The sequence below is a fragment of the Syngnathoides biaculeatus genome, chromosome 12, assembly GCF_019802595.1.
Source record: "Syngnathoides biaculeatus isolate LvHL_M chromosome 12, ASM1980259v1, whole genome shotgun sequence".
Lineage (NCBI taxonomy): Eukaryota > Metazoa > Chordata > Actinopteri > Syngnathiformes > Syngnathidae > Syngnathoides > Syngnathoides biaculeatus.
The window spans coordinates 27902945-27919901 of NC_084651.1; positions in this window are offsets into that span (position 1 = coordinate 27902945).

A 16957-nucleotide genomic window follows, 5' to 3' on the forward strand; every position below is an offset into this window, starting at 1 on the left:
ATTTATTTATACTAGTTAGATGTGTTACCAACTTGAAAACTCAGGTGCTGTCAACAGGTGTAAAATGAGCAATTGTGAAGGACCACAGGAAACCTCATCATAAAGATCCTTTTCACGGGAAAGCCAAAAGTCAATTCACTCATGTTTTTCTTTATATTTGATGGTATTTTAAATATGGCTGGGAGCACCTTTATGTTATTTGCTCATTAATAAAACAATTTTAACTGCTGAACCACTGAAATGTGTTGAGTCTCTATAAACCTAAATGTGATGCAGCTGCATTTCATATATTTTCTCTTTGTATTTTTTAAAATGTACTTCCGTCCCCATTACGCAAATGAAGAGATTTAGTAAAATAAAACTGACAAACCACTGTAGGCCGGTCCCAAACCCCGATAAATGCAGAGTGTTGCATCAGGAAGGGCATCCGGCGTAAAAACTGTGGCAAACAAATATATACCTTCATTTAAAGAATCCCATACCGGATCGGTCGTGGCCCGGGTTAACAACGCCCGCCCCTGGCACTGCTAACCTGCAGGGCGTCGGTGGAAATTCAGCTTCTGTGGGTCGAAGACAAAGAAGAGGAGGAAACTGGATCCATCGTCAGAAGAAAAAGAAGAATGCAAAGAGCCTACAACTGAGTGTAGGGACTTTGATTGTTGGAACTATGACAGGAAAAGCTCAGGAGTTGGTTGACATGATGATTAGGAGAAAGGTTGATATTCTGTGCATCCAAGAGAGCAGGTGGAAAGGTAGTAAGGCTAGAAGTTTAGGAGCAGGGTTTAAATTATTCTACCACGGAGTAGATGGGAAAAGAAATTGAGTTATTTTAAAGGAAGAGCTGACTAAGAATGTCTTGGAGGTGAAAAGATTATCTGATCGAGTGATGAGACTAAAATTTGAAATTGAGGGTGTTATGTATAATGTGATTAGCGGCTATGCCCCACAGGTAGGATGTGACCTAGAGTTGAAAGAGAAATTCTGGAAGGAACTAGATGAAGTAGTTTTGAGCATCCCAGACAGCGAGAGAGTTTTGATTGGTGCAGATTGTAATGGACATATTGGTAAAGGAAACAGGGGCGATGAAGAAGTGATGGTAAGCACGGCATCCAGGAAAGGAACTTTGAGGGACAAATGGTGGTGGACTTTGCAAAAAGGATGGAGATGGCTGTAGTGAACAATTATTTCCAGAAGAGAGAGGAACATATAGTAACCTACAAGAGCCTAGGTAGAAGCACGCAGGTGGATTATATTTTGTGCAGACGATGTAATCTGAAAGAGGTTATTGACTGTAAAGTAGTGGTAGGGGAGAGTGTAGCTCAACAGCATAGGATGGTAGTGTGTAGGATGACTCTGGTGGTGGGTAGGAAGATTAAGAAGACAAAGGTAGAGCAGAGAACCATGTGGTGGAAGCTGAGAAAGGAAGAATGTTGTGCAGCCTTCCGGAAAGAGGTGAGACAGGCTCTCGATGGACAACCGAAGCTCCTGGAAGACTGGACGACGACAGCCAAGGTGATCAGAGAGACAGGCAGGAGAGTACTTGGTGTGTCATCTGGTAGGAAAGGGGAGAAGGAGACTTGGCGGTGGAACCCCAAAATACAGGGAGTCATACAAGGAAAGAGATTAGCGAAGAAGAAGTGGGACAGTGAGAGGACTGAGAAGAGGCGAAAGGAGTACATCGAGATGCGACGTAGGGCAAAGGTAGAGGTGGCAAAGGCTAAACAAGAGGCGTATGAAGACATGTACAACAGGTTGGACACGAAAGAAGGAGAAAGGGATCTCTACAGGTTGGCCAGACAGAGGGATAGAGATGGGAAGGATGTGCAGCAGGTAAGGGTGATGGAAATGTGTTGACTGGTGCCAGCTGTGTGCTAAATAGATGGAAAGAATACTTTGAGAAGTTGATGAAAGAAGAAAATGAGAGAGAAGGAAGAGTTGAAGAGGCAAGTGTGAAGGACCAGGAAGTGGCAATGATTACTAAGGGGGAAGTCAGAAAGGCACAACAAAGAATGAAAAATGGAAAGGCAGTTGGTCCTGATGACATACCAGTGGAGGTATGGAAGCAATTTGGAGAGATGGCTGTGGAGTCTTTGACCAACTTATTCAACTAGCGAGTGAAAAGATGCCTGAAGAATGGAGGAAAAGTGTTCGAGTTCCCATTTTTAAGAACAAAGGGGATGTTCAGAGCTGTGGGAACTATAGAGGAATAAAGTTGATGAGCCACACAATGAAGTTATGGGAAAGAGTAGTGGAGGCTCGTATGGTTTCATGCCTAGAAAGAGTACCACAGATGCATTATTTGCCTTGAGGATGCTAGTGGAAAAGTACAGAGAAGGCCAGAAGGAGCTACATTGTGTCTTTGTGGATCTAGAGAAAGCCTATGACAGAGTACCAAGAGAGGAACTGTGGTACAGCATGCGTAAGTCTGGTGTGGCAGAGAAGTATGTTAAAATAGTACAGGACATGTATGATGGCAGCAGAACAATGATGAGGTGTGCCTTAGGTGTGACAGAGAAATTTAAGGTGGAGGTGGGACTGCATCAGGGACCAGCTCTGAGCCCCTTCCTGTTTGCAGTGGTAATGGATAGGCTGACAGATGAGGTTAGACTGGAATCCCCTTGGACCATGATGTTTGCAGATGATATTGTGATATGCAGTGATAGCAGGGAGCATGCAGAGGAACAATTAGAAAGATGGAGACATGCACTGGAAAGGAGAGGAATGAAGATTAGCCTAAGTAAAACAGAATATATGTGCATGAATGAGAAAGGTGGAGGGGGAAGAGTGAGGCTACAGGGAGAAGAGATAGCGAGGGTGGACGACTTCAAATATTTAGGGTCAACAATCCAGAGCAATGGTGAATGTGGTAAAGAAGTGAAGAAATGGCTCCAAGCAGGTTGGAACAGCTGGCGAAAGGTGTCTGGTGTGTTATGTGACAGAAGGGTCTCTGCTAGGATGAAGGGCAAAGTTTACAAAACAGTGGTGAGGCCGGCCATGATGTACGGATTAGAGACGGTGGCACTGAAGAAACAACAAGAAGAAGAACTGGAGGTGGCAGAAATGAAGATGTTGAGGTTCTCGCTCGGAGTGACCAGGTTGGATAGGATTAGAAATGAGCTCATTAGAGGGACAGCCAAAGTTGGATGTTTTGCTGCCAAGGTTCGAGAGAGCAGACTTCGATGGTTTGGACATGTTCAGAGGCGAGCGATTGAGTATATTGGTGGAAGGGTGCTGAGGATGGAGCTGCCAGGCAAAAGGGTGAGAGGAAGACCAAAGAGCAGGTTTATGGATGTAGTGAGGGAAGACATGAGGGCAGTTGGGGTTAGAGAGGAAGATGCAGGAGATAGGCTAAGATGGCAAAAGATGACATGCTGTGGCGACCCCTAACGGGACAAGCTGAAAGGAAAAGAAGAAAAAGATTACGATTAACATTATAGAGAGGGCATAATTCAAGAAGACATGTTTCAAATATGCATGTGTCAAGCTCGATCATTGGGCCTCGCTATTATTTGGGAGAAACTTTCCTGCACTGAGAAAAAGTGATTCGAATTGACCTAATTCAAATATAGATATGAACGTAATATTAAATTAGGTTAGTCGATCATTTGCTCGGAAAGGAGAGGGGAATTAGTTCAGTTTAGTAGCTTTGAATTGTTTGTGATAAAATTAATCAGTATTTTTCACGGTACACTGGAAATAACATTTCCAGTTTGTTTCAGGTGTCCATTTGCCCAATTCGAACATCTTAGCTGCACGATTCAACTATACCATCTTCTAAAATTGTTTTTCAAATGAATTTTTGCACATTTTAATCATGTGCAACCGAAAACAATAATTATTTTATTATTGTTATTGCATATCCGATTTACATTATATTATATTATTCATTCATCCATTATCCAACCCGCTTATACTCACAAGGGTCTTAGGAGAGCTGGAGCCTATCCCAGCTAGCTTCATGTGAAAGGCAGACTACAACCTGAACTGGTCGTCAGTCAGTCGCAGGGCAGATATCGACACCATCATTGAGCGTGAATTGACCTCACACTGCCTGCACCATAGGCAGGTATGTGTACCACGACACCATCAGTGACTCTTATATTATATTATCCATCCATCAATTTTCTTTGCCGCTTATCCTTCTCAAGGGTCGCGGAGAGTGCTGGAGCTTATCCCAGCGGTCAACGGGCAGGAGGCAGGGTACACCCTGAACTGGTTCCCACCCAATCGCAGGGCACATAGAGACAAACAGCCACACTCACAATCACTCCTAGGGGCAATTTAGAGTATCCAATTAATGTTGCATGATTTTGTGATGTGGGAGGAAACCGGAGTGTCCAGAGAAAACCCACGCAGGCACAGGGAGAACATGCAAACTCCACACAAGCGGGGCCGGGATCAAACCCTGGTCCTCAGAACTGTGAAGCCAATGCTTTAACAGCTGATCTACTGTGCCGCCTATATTATATTATATTATATTATATTATATTATATTATATTATATTATATTATATTATATTGGGTGTACGTCAGCTCTTGCTGAAGTCAGATTGGATAAGGGCGAGCTCACAAGTGATCCTGATCAGTTATTAAGGGTAAAAATGTATGGGGTATTAAAGTATTAAAATGAATGGAATAGTTGATGAGCAATATTCTCGATATAGCGAAATGTATTACAGTTAATTTCCACTGACACATACTATTAAAAACGAGAAAATTGTCACCGTGTTCTGCTTTTTATTGGATTTGGTTCATGGCTTTTGTGTTGAGCACTTTTCTGGTGGTGTCAGATTGTGATAGATTGTATTGAAGTGTTTTGAGAGCAGCTGCATGAGCATATTTCAGGAGCTGAAACTTGATGTAGGCTGCCAGTCGACTGTATGTGCATGTGTGTATGTGTGTGAGAGGAGACAGGAAAAGCAACCAGTAAGGGTTTGCAGGGCGGAGCTTTGATTGATCACTATTCGTACGGAGTTTGTTTCAATGGTAAGGTAAATCTACGTTCTTAATATTTTCAATCTTCAACCTGAGAAGCTGGTGAAGAAAATCTGTCCTGTTGAAGTGGATATAATTTCATCAATAACGGTAAAGACATGGCATACTGAATTTCCTTTTGAAAATCAATTAAAGATCGCCCTCTATCAGCATCTGTTTTTTCTCTACTTTTTCATGCATTTCAGTAAAAATTACTGCGACCTGATTTAAGGTTAACTATGTGATCTGGTGCAGAGCATTAACGATGCACTCTCTGAAGTACATGTCGTATTGCACAGTACTTAACTGTATTGGTAATTTTTAATATAACTGTGCTTGATGAAATAGTAAAGCTTGGATTCATTTTCGCCAGAGATGGTCTTGACAGCCAATTCCATTACTTTAATGGAAGCAGACTGAGATCAAAACAGCCTCCATCTTTGGATTGTCTGTCTCTTGCTCTCCAGCTGGACGTGCTTGCCAGTCGCCCACTGGTGAGGACCATGCATGAAGGCATTTTTCATGCCTAGCAGGAGAGCGCCTTTGAGTGACCTTGGTGAATGAAGCCTGTCCCCTCAAGGCTTGGCGGAGGTATGTCCAGTACGACGATCGAGTGGCCGCTTAGGGTGTGTCCGTCAATGCAAAGCACACTTCATCGTGCATTGGATTGTTGGCACACTAATGGAAAAATGTACTGAAAATTGAGAGTGGACCTGCGTGAAAATCAAAAGAGGGGCGAGTCTGAGCTCATTTTTCCGTCCCATTCATGCCAATGGAATGGTCGGACGACAAACGCTACTGACAACTTTGATAATTCATCCACCGGTTCAAAATTAGAAATATAGTTAAGAGTTGTTGTCAAAATACAACATGTGAATGCTTACAGACTATATTTCAACAGAATTCCCATGATCAGACTCTTGTGGCACTTGGATGACTGCTTTCAATTAACAGTCTGCAGAATGAACATTTGACGTAGAACATGTAAGACGTGATTAATCACAATTAAGTTATTTATCAAATTAATGAATTAATTAGTTTCTTTTTTAATTTATGAAAAAATACCCCTAATTTAGAATGTGTCCCAATGATCCCCGCTATGTTGTCTGGGGTGTCCCAATGATCCCCGCTAAAATGTCCGGCATTTCAAGTCCTTGTAGGATCACCCATGGCAAACAGGTCCGAGATGGGGAACCGGGTGAAGCACAACTCCACATACCCTATGCTGAGTAAAAATAGATTTAAGTTTCACTTGCTCAGAAACGGGTCGCTGGGGCCCCCCTCTGGAACAAGGTGTGGAGGTGGGCTTGAAGGTGAGTGCCCGGTGGCAGGGCCAGCACTCATGGGGCTCTCGGCCAGGCAGAGCTCAAAAGGGTAATGTGGGTCCACCTTCCCATGGACTCCTTTGAGAGGGGCAACAGGGATTAGGTGCAGTATGAGCTGGGCAGTGTCTGAAACTAGGGACCTTGCCGATCTAATCCCTGTCTACAGAAACTGGCTCTTGGGATGTGGAATGTCACACCTCTGGCAGGGAAGCAGCCTGAGCTGGTGTGTGAGGTCAAGAAGTTGCAACTAGCTATACTCGGGCTAACTTCCACATAAAGCTTGGGTTTTGATACGAGTCCTCCTGAGAATGGCTGGCCTCTTTTACATTCTGGAATTGCCCACGGTAGAGCCGCCAGGTAGGTATGAGTATACTTCAGGCATGGAAAAACTGGTTGCCAGCCAATCACAGGACACATAGAGAGACAACAGTCACACTCAAAAGCACACCTAGGGACAATTTTGAGTCTCCAGTTAATGCAGGTTTGAAATACAGCTGCATGGTTGGTGGCATGGAGAAGACCCGCTAAGTAATTGAACAATGGTTTTGGTGGCCAAACCTGGGAATGGGTGTGAAGGAGTATGTTAATGAGTGCCCGATCTGTATGGCTAACAAGACCTCTCGCCTGCGACCAATGGGTGAGCTGCGGCCGCTACCAATTCCCTCTCGTCCTTGGTCACACATCTCTCTAGACTTCGTTACAGGTCTACCCTTCTCCCAGGAGAACACGGTGGAACTCTCGGTCATCGATCAGGTTTCCAAGATGGTTCACTTCGTCCCAGTTCCTAAGATTCCGTCCGCCAAGCAGACTGGTCAGCTCCTGTTAGATAAAGTCGTCTGCGATCATGGCCTGCCAGTGGATGTAGTGTCGGACAGAGGACCGCAATTCGTGTCTCGGTTCTGGAAGGAGTTTTGCACCCTCATCAGGACAAAAGTAAGCCTTACGTCAGGCTATCAACCTGAGTCCAATGGTCAAACGGAAAGAATAAATCAGGATCTGGAGACCGGTCTACGCTGTCTGGCATCCCGTGATCACTGTACTTGGAGCCAGCATAGGTGAAATATGCCCACAACTCACTGCCTTCCACTTCCACAGGTATGGCTCTATTCCACATTGTTCATGGGTACCCCTCCTCTCTGTTTCCATCTGTGGCTGCCGACTCTGCGGTGCCATCCGCATTTGCAGTGTTGAGATGCTGAAAGCGGACCTGGGAGCTATCCAGGAAGACGTTACTACGCATGGGCAGCTCCTACAACTCCGCGGCAGATCTCAAGAGAAGAAGGGCACCAGCATTCAAAGTGGGACAATGTGTATGGTTCTCCACAAAGGATCTTCCGCTGCAGATCGATTCACGCAAGCTAGCTCCCAGGTTCATGGGTCCTTTTCCTATCACCAACATCATTAACCCTGTCGCCGTTTCCTTGAAGCTTCCTAGATCGATGAGGGTTCATCCCACGTTCCATGTGAGCCGGCTCCGGCAAACTCGTCCTTCCACCCAAGCCCTCTTCGCACCCCCGCATGATCGATGGCAGTCCGGTGTACTCGGTACGTCGGCTTCTTTCATCTTGTCATAGAGGGAGGGCGCTTCAATACATAGTGGACTGGGAGGGATATGGCCCAGAAGAATGTTCCTGGGTTCCGTCCCGTTTTATTGTGAACCCCAGACTTATCAGAGACTTTCACGCATCCCATCCTGAGGCTCCTGGGCCGTCTGGAGCCGGCCGTTTGGTGGGGTGGGGGCGGGGGGTACTGTCATGGTCCTGACAGTCCCAGCCCTGGCTGTGCAGGTCCCCTACACACATGCGTTGATGAGGAGGCACACACCTGCTCCTCATTGGTGATAATGAACCCTAGTATATGTCGGACCCAGCGGACGGTCTGGCTTTGCCAAATCATTGCCATCCATGGCTCATTCCCACACTTCCTTGTTCCTGAACCTGAATCCCAGTGTATCGACCTCTGCCTGTTCTCCGACCCACCCAGTAAGCTTAACGTCCTTGATTCTGCTGCTCTCTCTGACTGACCTCCCGGATTCCAACGTTGGAAAGAAATAAAGACCTTCCTTTAACTGCCTACCGAGTAGTGTATTTGGGTCCACACTAGAGTTCTGATTATGACAGGAAGGTAGCTCTTTGTTCCTTCGTGTTAGCCAAAATGCCGGCTGGTTGTATTACTGGATATTGTTTGAACACTCTGGAGGATATATTAATTAATTAATTAATTAATTCTTCACACTTTTCAAAAAGACCCGGTCACTGGGAAAAATGGATTGCACCGGTTCAAAGGACACGAGCTTTGTGGGTTCCAAATGACAGGTAGGTGTGTATACAGCTACTAAAAAAATGTACAGTTTGGGGGAGGGGCGTAATCCTCTCAGAATATAACAAAAGATCTGCGCACCTTAAATCAGGGGTGCTAAATGTGTTGATGTACCCGTCGGTGGCGAGTACGGCTTCGGACGAGGGGCATGGCTTCAGCCGGGCTGACTCATACATACTGTCTGGGAGTCTGTTGTTAGTTAGAAGTGATCCGCATATCATCTAGATATGGCTCAAAACGTTAGGGTAATATTGCCCCGGTCACTTCACTCGATTGTAAGATGTTCTCTTCTTTGAAATGATCTTTTGTGTCCCATAGTAGGTGGCACAGTGTGTTTTCAATGGCGATGTTGCGGTGTGATGTAATGAACAGAGGATGCAGCCAATATGGCTACCACTTGGATGTCGAATGAGACTTCCTCAACTTTACGCATGGATGATGCGCTCTCCGCTCATATTAATTTTTTCATATGGACATTGAAGTGAATATTGTTATATGTATTTTTCATTACAATATCTATTTTAGAATATTTTCTGCATGACACTTGACCTTAAATGTACTTTACATGAGCAAAACCATTCCATTGCAAAGAAATAGAAACATTTGACAAAAACGGCTAACGGTGTAACAAATAAAATTGAAAAATGGAAGTACTCTAAAATGCACGAGAAAAAAAAAAATTCAACCTGGATTTGAAAACATTCACTCTTGGGGGTGACGTCATCTCTGTTGGCACCTTATCCCATATTTGTGCAGCATAATAGCTAAATGCTGCTTCACCATGTTTGCTTTGGACTCTGCAATTCACTATTTAAACCTAATTCAGTAGACCTCAGAGGCCTACTGGGTTTGGATTGCGTTAGCATTTCTTTCATGTATTTAGAAGCAGAATCTAAAAATCTATTTTAGAGCTTACTGGAGTCAGTGCTATTAAGTGTTACTTGCTAATTTTGAAAGCTCTGTTTATTTACTGAATGAAGATGCAAGAGCTGGTTGAGCCAGCGCAAATATGATTGGAAAAAGTGAAATTGAATTTTTTTCATCATAGTTACAGTGAAAATCTGAAAGCAAATAAGTGAGACCAGCCATGATGTACAGATTAGAGACTGTGGCACTGAAGGGACAACAAGAAGCAGAACTGGAGGTGGCATAAATGAAGTGAGGTTTCGCTAAGAGTGAGCAGGTTGGATACAATTAGAAATGAGCTCAATAGAGGGACAGCCAAAGTAAGATGTTTTGGAGACAAGGTTCGAGAGAGCAGTTTTCGATGGTTTGGACCAGTCCAGAGGCGAGAGAGTGAGTATATTGGTAGAAGGGTGCTGATGATGGAGTTGCCAGACAAAAGAGCGAGAGGAAGACCTAAGAGAAGGTTGATGGAAGTTGTTCGGGAAGACATGAGTGCAGTTGGTGTTAGAGAGGAAGATACAGGAGATGGACTTGGATGGAAAAAGATGACACTCTGTGGTGACCCCTAGCAGGACAACCCGTAATACAGTGATACCTTGGTTTTGGAACCGGTTTTTGAATGAAAATTTAGAGTTTTTTTTGCTTTGGTTTTCAACGACGAGCCAAAATTGTCTTCAACTAAATCACAACAAAACTGAGACAATTGTTTTTGGCAATAATGAAATGTTTATGGTTTAAGGTTTATGCCCTCCCTCTCCTTCTCTGTGGCCTTCCCCAACAACTTCTTCAGCTGCCTCATCTCCTTGATAAGGCGATCTATCTCTTTCTGTCTTCTAGACTTTTGGGGGATAGCTGGGGCAGCTCGTTTGCCTTCCACCACTCTAAATTGTTCAGCCCTACATGTATAAATGAGATCACACATCCTTTCCAGCTTCTTTGTACTGGTGCATCTGATCCCTTCCAAAATGCTCAGAAATCCATGTTGACCTTCTTTCACAAAGCCTTGTGGCAGGCCTTTGGCCATTTGACCAACGCCCCTGGATCTTCCTCTCTGCGGTTGGTTGTAGTGGTGGTTTGGTTCCAGGTTGCTCTCCTGTGCCCAGTTCCTCCTCCTCCTCCTCCTCCTCCTCCTCCTCCTGACTGCTTCTGCTGAACTTCTGCCGACTGACACGACGTCCTTCTCAAAAAGTAGCTGTCAATGCGACTTACCCGCTGTCACTTCTTTGGGACTGTTTCCTGCCCTGGTGAATCTTCAGGCCCTCAGTGGAGGTAACCTTTGCCCAACCACAAATGCAGATTTGGAGCTTAAGTACTACTTTGGCTGTCGGAGCTCTTTTCATGCTGATAAACGTTTTGTAGTCTTTTCCTGCCGATGAGCCATCTTCTGATCCCGCTCTCGTAGGCTTAGGGGATGTTTTTTTTCCTCAGAGTTTTCTGGAGCAATCACAACATGCATAAATGCTTTACATTGCGTCTTTATTATATGTACTTCATGCGCAATGTTCTTTTCTGCATTCTGGACACTTCCCAAGTCAAACCCCATTATTTGGTTTACCTGCAAATATAGGTTAATAAGGAACAATACCCAATTCAACTAGGGCTAAACTGCCTACCCACCAACACTGACAGCATCTATTTCACACAGACATTGTTGATTGTATTTTTCCAGTACCTGTGTGGATACTCATCCACCCATCTTTTACCGCTTTTCCGGGTCGGGTCACGGGGGCAGTAGCCTCAGTAGGGATATCTAGACTTCCCTTTCTCCAGCCACTTCACCAACTCTTCCAGAGGGATCCTGAGGCATTCTCAGGCCAGCCAAGCAACATAATCTCTCCAGTGTGTACTGGGTCGTCACAGTGGTCCTCACCAGGGAGGCGTCTGGGAGCCATCTGGATCAGATGCCCCAGCCACCTTATCTGGCTCCTCTCAGTCTGGAGGAGCAGTACCTTCACAATGAGCCCCTCCCAGGTGACCAAGTATCTCACCCTTTCTCGAAGGGACGGCCCGGGCAGCCTTTGGAGGAAACTCATTTCAGCCACTTGTATCCAGGATCTTGTTCTTTTGGTCACAACCATTGCTCGTAACCTTAGGTGAGGATAGGAACATAGCTCGTAAATTGAAAGGTTCACTTTTTGACTTAACACTCTCTTTACAAAAACAGACTGGTACGAAATCTGTATCACTGCAAATGCTGCACCTAGAAATTCTGTCCATAAAAGTTATGAACAAAATCGTTGGCATAGGGCAGCCTTGGTAGAGTCTAACTCTCAAAACGAGTCCGATTTATTGCCGGCAATGCGGACCAAACTCTGACACCGGTCGTACAGGGACCGAACAGCCTGTATCAGGGGGTTCGGTACCCCTTACTCCCGAAGAACCCTCCACAGGACTCCCCGAGGTATATGGTTGAACGCCTTCTCCAAAACTACAAAACAAATGTAGAATGGCTTTGGCGAATTCCCATGCACCCTTGAGGATCCTGCCGAAGGTGTAGAGTTGGTCCACTGTTCCACGGCCACGACGAAAACCACATTGCTCCGACAACATGCACAAAAGCTATTTTTCGGCAGGACAGATTATTGCCGGTTCTGGATCAGTTATTAAGCGTCATACGCAAGCGGCTTGGGGGCGGATCTAAATGCAGGACTCTGAGACAAGGGCATGATTGAGCATCGTTTTTTTTCAAAAAAAGATCGAATACGAATAAGTAGTCCAAAATAGGCTGAGGCACAAAATCACGACCTTATAGGTAAGATCCAAAAACAAGGGTCGATGACTATGAGGCAACACTTGACACATGAACCAGACAAAACAAGACTAAGGAGGCACAGATAATGCTGTGACAAGTGGATGCTCTACACAATAGTAGTGAACTTACGCACAGTCGCGGAGTATCCTAAAATGCAACTAATTTGCAAATGCCGATGGCACATTCACAACTGAAATGGGGGGTCTAATTAGTGTCCAAATAGAATTCAGCTGTGTGACGGCTGCCAGTGGTTGTACTGCCCAGGGAAGTGGCTTGGCCATGCCCTCACAGGAAGCACTGCCCCTCCAAGGCCCAGATCCCAGACGCGACAGAAAAAAAAATGACCAGGGGAGGGCAGAAGAGGGCCCGGGGATGGGCACAAACCCCCCAATCCAGTCTGTCCGGTGGCCGTCCAGGCCACCCAAAGCGAGAATTCTTGGCGTAGTCGTCAGACGGCCGAGAATCAGTCACTACCGAAACAAGAGCGCAGGGTGGCTTAGAATTGGTCGCTGTTGAGTTGTTGTCATCAGGCTGCCGTGGATTGGTCACTGTCGAGGCGTGGTCAACAGGCAGCCGTGGATGGGTCGCCACGGTGGCATGGTAATCAGGCAGCCAGGGATTGGTCGCTATCCAGGTGTGGCCATCAAGGTGTGGCCATCAGGCAGACAGGGATTAGTCGCCGCCAAGTCAGGCAGCTGTGGAAGGTCCGCCGCGAAGTCATGAGTGAGAATTGGCTGAAGCTCGGTCGCCACGAAGACGTGGACATGGATCAGTTGCGACTCGGTCGCCACCGAGGCATGGATGTGAATCGGCTGCAGTTTGGTCACCACCAAGGGGTGGACGTGGGTCGGCTGCAGCTCGGCCACCACCGAGGCATGGACATGGGTCGGCTGCGGCTCGGTCGCTACCAATGCATGGACGAGCATCGGTTGTGAATCTGTTACCGTAGAAAAAACAATGGGACTCGGACGGTTGGCACCCTACTTGGTCGTCTCCTCTAGCCGCCACGCGGAGGGCCCCCATCGATGGCCAAACGGGTGCCCCAGAAAGAAAGAGGACTGTGCTGTGTGACAGCGGTCAGAGGTGGTACCGCCCAGAGCAGTGGTTTGGCCATGCCCCTCACAGGAATCACCCTCCACGGGAGTGGCTTGGCCATTCCCCTAACAATTATGTATTACGAAATGACTGTATCAGTGGCATCCCTGGACAAAGATGCTGGGGCAGATTTTCTCACACAGAAGAAAGTCCTTAGATTGTCAGACTACTCAAAGGCCTTCAATTGTTATTTACAAAACCTTATTACGACTCATCTTTTATTGGGGAAAAAAGGTACCTCAGATTTAATTCCACTCAATTATTTTGTAGTTAGATTGAGGAATGCTTTTACTATCGGTCTCAGAGCTAATGATAACATACTAACGATTGCAAGTATGAAGTCCATAATGGATATTGAGTTGGACCATATTGACACTCTACTAATGTATATCAGGAAATAACTATTGATGCATTTACACAACATTGTATGGCAGACATATGATTATGGTGGACATATTTCTGGAAGAATATAAGTTAGTGGTATTACCACAGACGTTAAAGTGGAGAAACTATTTAGAATGTTGGCCTCACAGTTCTGAGGACCAGGGTTCAAATCCCAGCCCTGCCTGTGCAGAGTTTGTACGACATAACCGTGCCTGCATGGGTTTCTCCAGGCAAAACCTTGCATTAGTTGGAGGCTCTAAATTGCCCCTAGTTGTGATTATGAGTGCGACTGTTGTCTGTCTCTATGTGCCCTGCGATTGGCTGGGAATCAGTTCAGGGTGTACCCCCCTAATAATAATGGCCGGGATAGGCTGCAGCACTCTTGCGACCCTTGTGAGGATATGTGGCTCACAAAATATATGAATGGATGGTAGTAACCAATATTCCCTCTAATTTTTCACGTCTGGGCATACAGACAAGCTCTCTGGACACACTGAGGACCACTGTGAGCAACATCAGAAGTGCTTTCTGTGGCCATACACCAGTATCACAACTGGGATCATAGAAAGTTTCAAATTACAATTTCCATTAATTTACATTTACTATAACTCATTTGGACCACGTAAAACGAAAAAGACAAAACTCATTGATTAAAGATTGTTCGTGAGGTTTGTAGTATGTTATGTGAGAGTCCTGCTTAGGCGTTGGTAACTGACGTTCAGTTTTGGTCTAGGTGAGTGTCTTGCTTTGGAAGAAATGAGACATACACACCTTTCTGACAAAGCATTTTGTTCACATTCAAACATTCACATTTTCCACAATGAAATGTGCTGTAGTTTGTGATACAGTGTCTTATTAGCATCCCTACAACAATTAAATGATCTAATCAGAATATAATATTTAATGATTAATATCCACAAATATATCTTAATGTCACTAGGATATGCACAAATTTGACTTAAAATTTACCTCATTTTGACATGTCTTTACACTTTTGCTTTTAGCTTTGACTTTATGCGCACCAGTTGGTCCAAATGTGTCACTTCAAGATGATTTCTGGATGCTGTTTGGCTATGACTCATTAGACTAAATCCGCTTTCATAATCTGCACCGGAAGCTTTAAATGTCGTAATGTTAAAATAACTTTAACTTGCTCAGGGTCAGATTTTTTTTTGTGCGATAGATCATCCTTTTTCTCCCGGGCATTTGCACTCTCCCACAATAATGTAACAATAACTTTTCCCATCCTGAGTCTTCGTACAATTCCAACAGCATTCAAAATACTTTTTTCCCCAATGTGTCGTTTGAGGTAGTCCAGCTTCCATTTAGTCCATATTTTTCCATCGGAAAAATCGCTCACAACTTTAGCTCCGCAGCATGTTTTGCAGAGCAGATCTTCCTCACTCGAAAAAGAAAAGAGATCACCCAGTTTCACCGCTTGTTCTTCTATTTGCACATACACCGACAGCCATTCCATCTTAAAAGAACCACAGATCTTTTTTACTTTGGTTTGGGGAGTCGACGTATCACATTAACTGCCCGCTCATTTCGCCCTGATTAGGGACTAGCATTAGAGTTACTTAACTTCGCCACACGTTATGGAGCGTTTACGAGCAGAGCACTTGCGCAAGTACTGTCAATGCCATGATTGGCTGTAGAGTCTAACTGCATTGTATCGTATGATTGGCTGGACACCTGTCACTCACTGGATTACACAGCAAAATGATACAGAAAAAAAGTTAAGATATCAAATTCATGTGCAGTGCATTCACTGCGCTGGATAGATTTTTCTGTGCGCCGAGTGTGCGACCAGTGCGCAATCGTGTAGTTGCGCAGTTTAGAGGCAACATTGGTAGGAACACAATTGACCATCCATATATCCATTTCATTGATTATATTACATACATTTCAACTCAATTTAACTGAACTTCAATTTAGTTCTATAGAAATTGTACCTGTAAGTATAATGCCCACTCGGGACAGGGTATTAATAAAATACATTCCTTTAGGTAACAAATACATACTGTAAATCACTAATCAGTTGTGCTCCAATAATTATGAAGAAAGATAAAATGTCAGCCAAAATTTTTGTTTCATTCGAGCCCAAACTGACACATGTCCAGTTGACACTGGAAGTAATGCAGAAAAGCAGGACAGAGACTCCATATTAAATGTCAAGTGTCATCCCTATAAACATTGTAAAATAGATATTGTAATGAAAAATACATATAAGATTATTCACTTCAATGTCCATACGAAAAAATAAATATGAGCGGAGAGCGTGTCATCCATGCGCAAAGTTCGACGAAATCCAAGTGGTCGCCATATTGCTGCATCTCCTGTCTGTGATGTCAACCCAGACATTCGCCATTGAAAACACACGGTGGACCCTACTATGGGAGACGAACACGCCCCTTGTGACACGGAAAAGAGAACAAAAACAAAACAAAAAGAGAACATCACATAACCGAACGAAGTTACTGGGGAAATATTACCCTTTTCTTTCGAGCCATATTCAGATGATATGCAATCACGGCCACACCACCTCCCTGTCCGATCCACTTCCGCGGTGGAGATGAGCCATTGCGGGCCGGCACCGTGACGAGCAACCCCGGTCGAGAAGGTCGGTGGCTGGCTCGGCCTTCCTGCCCTTGACGACAAGGCTGAGCCTGCCGGTGTAGCTCATTTTTGTCTCTGAGGTGGCTTATCATGGCGCCGAGCCAGGTCACTTTATGGCGTTGTTCATAGCCGCCGCCGTCCACAATGAACACCTCCGACTTGGGGCGCTTTACGGAATTGTCGTCGCACGTGGCTGAGTGCGCCATTGTCGGCAGTGTTGTTCAGAGCCACCGCTGTCCGCGAGCCCGACACAGTAGCCTTCGCCGAAGCCGTGACCGGCGGACACGGCGCGGTTCATTTTCAGCGCCGAGGTGGGTTATCACGGAGCCGAGCTGGGCTGCTTTATGGCATTGTTGTCGCACACGGCTGAGTGCGCCATTGTTGGGAGCGTTGTTCATAGCCGCTACCGTCCACGAGCCGACATGGCAGCCTTCACCGGCAAGGCAAGGCAGCAGCCTTCGCCGGCACATCCGACTTGCACATCAACACATTGAGCACGCCTGTCATATGTACGCGGATCTTTTGTTACATTATGAGAGACCGATTACGTGGTCCGCCCCAAACTATTATTTTTTTTAGTAGC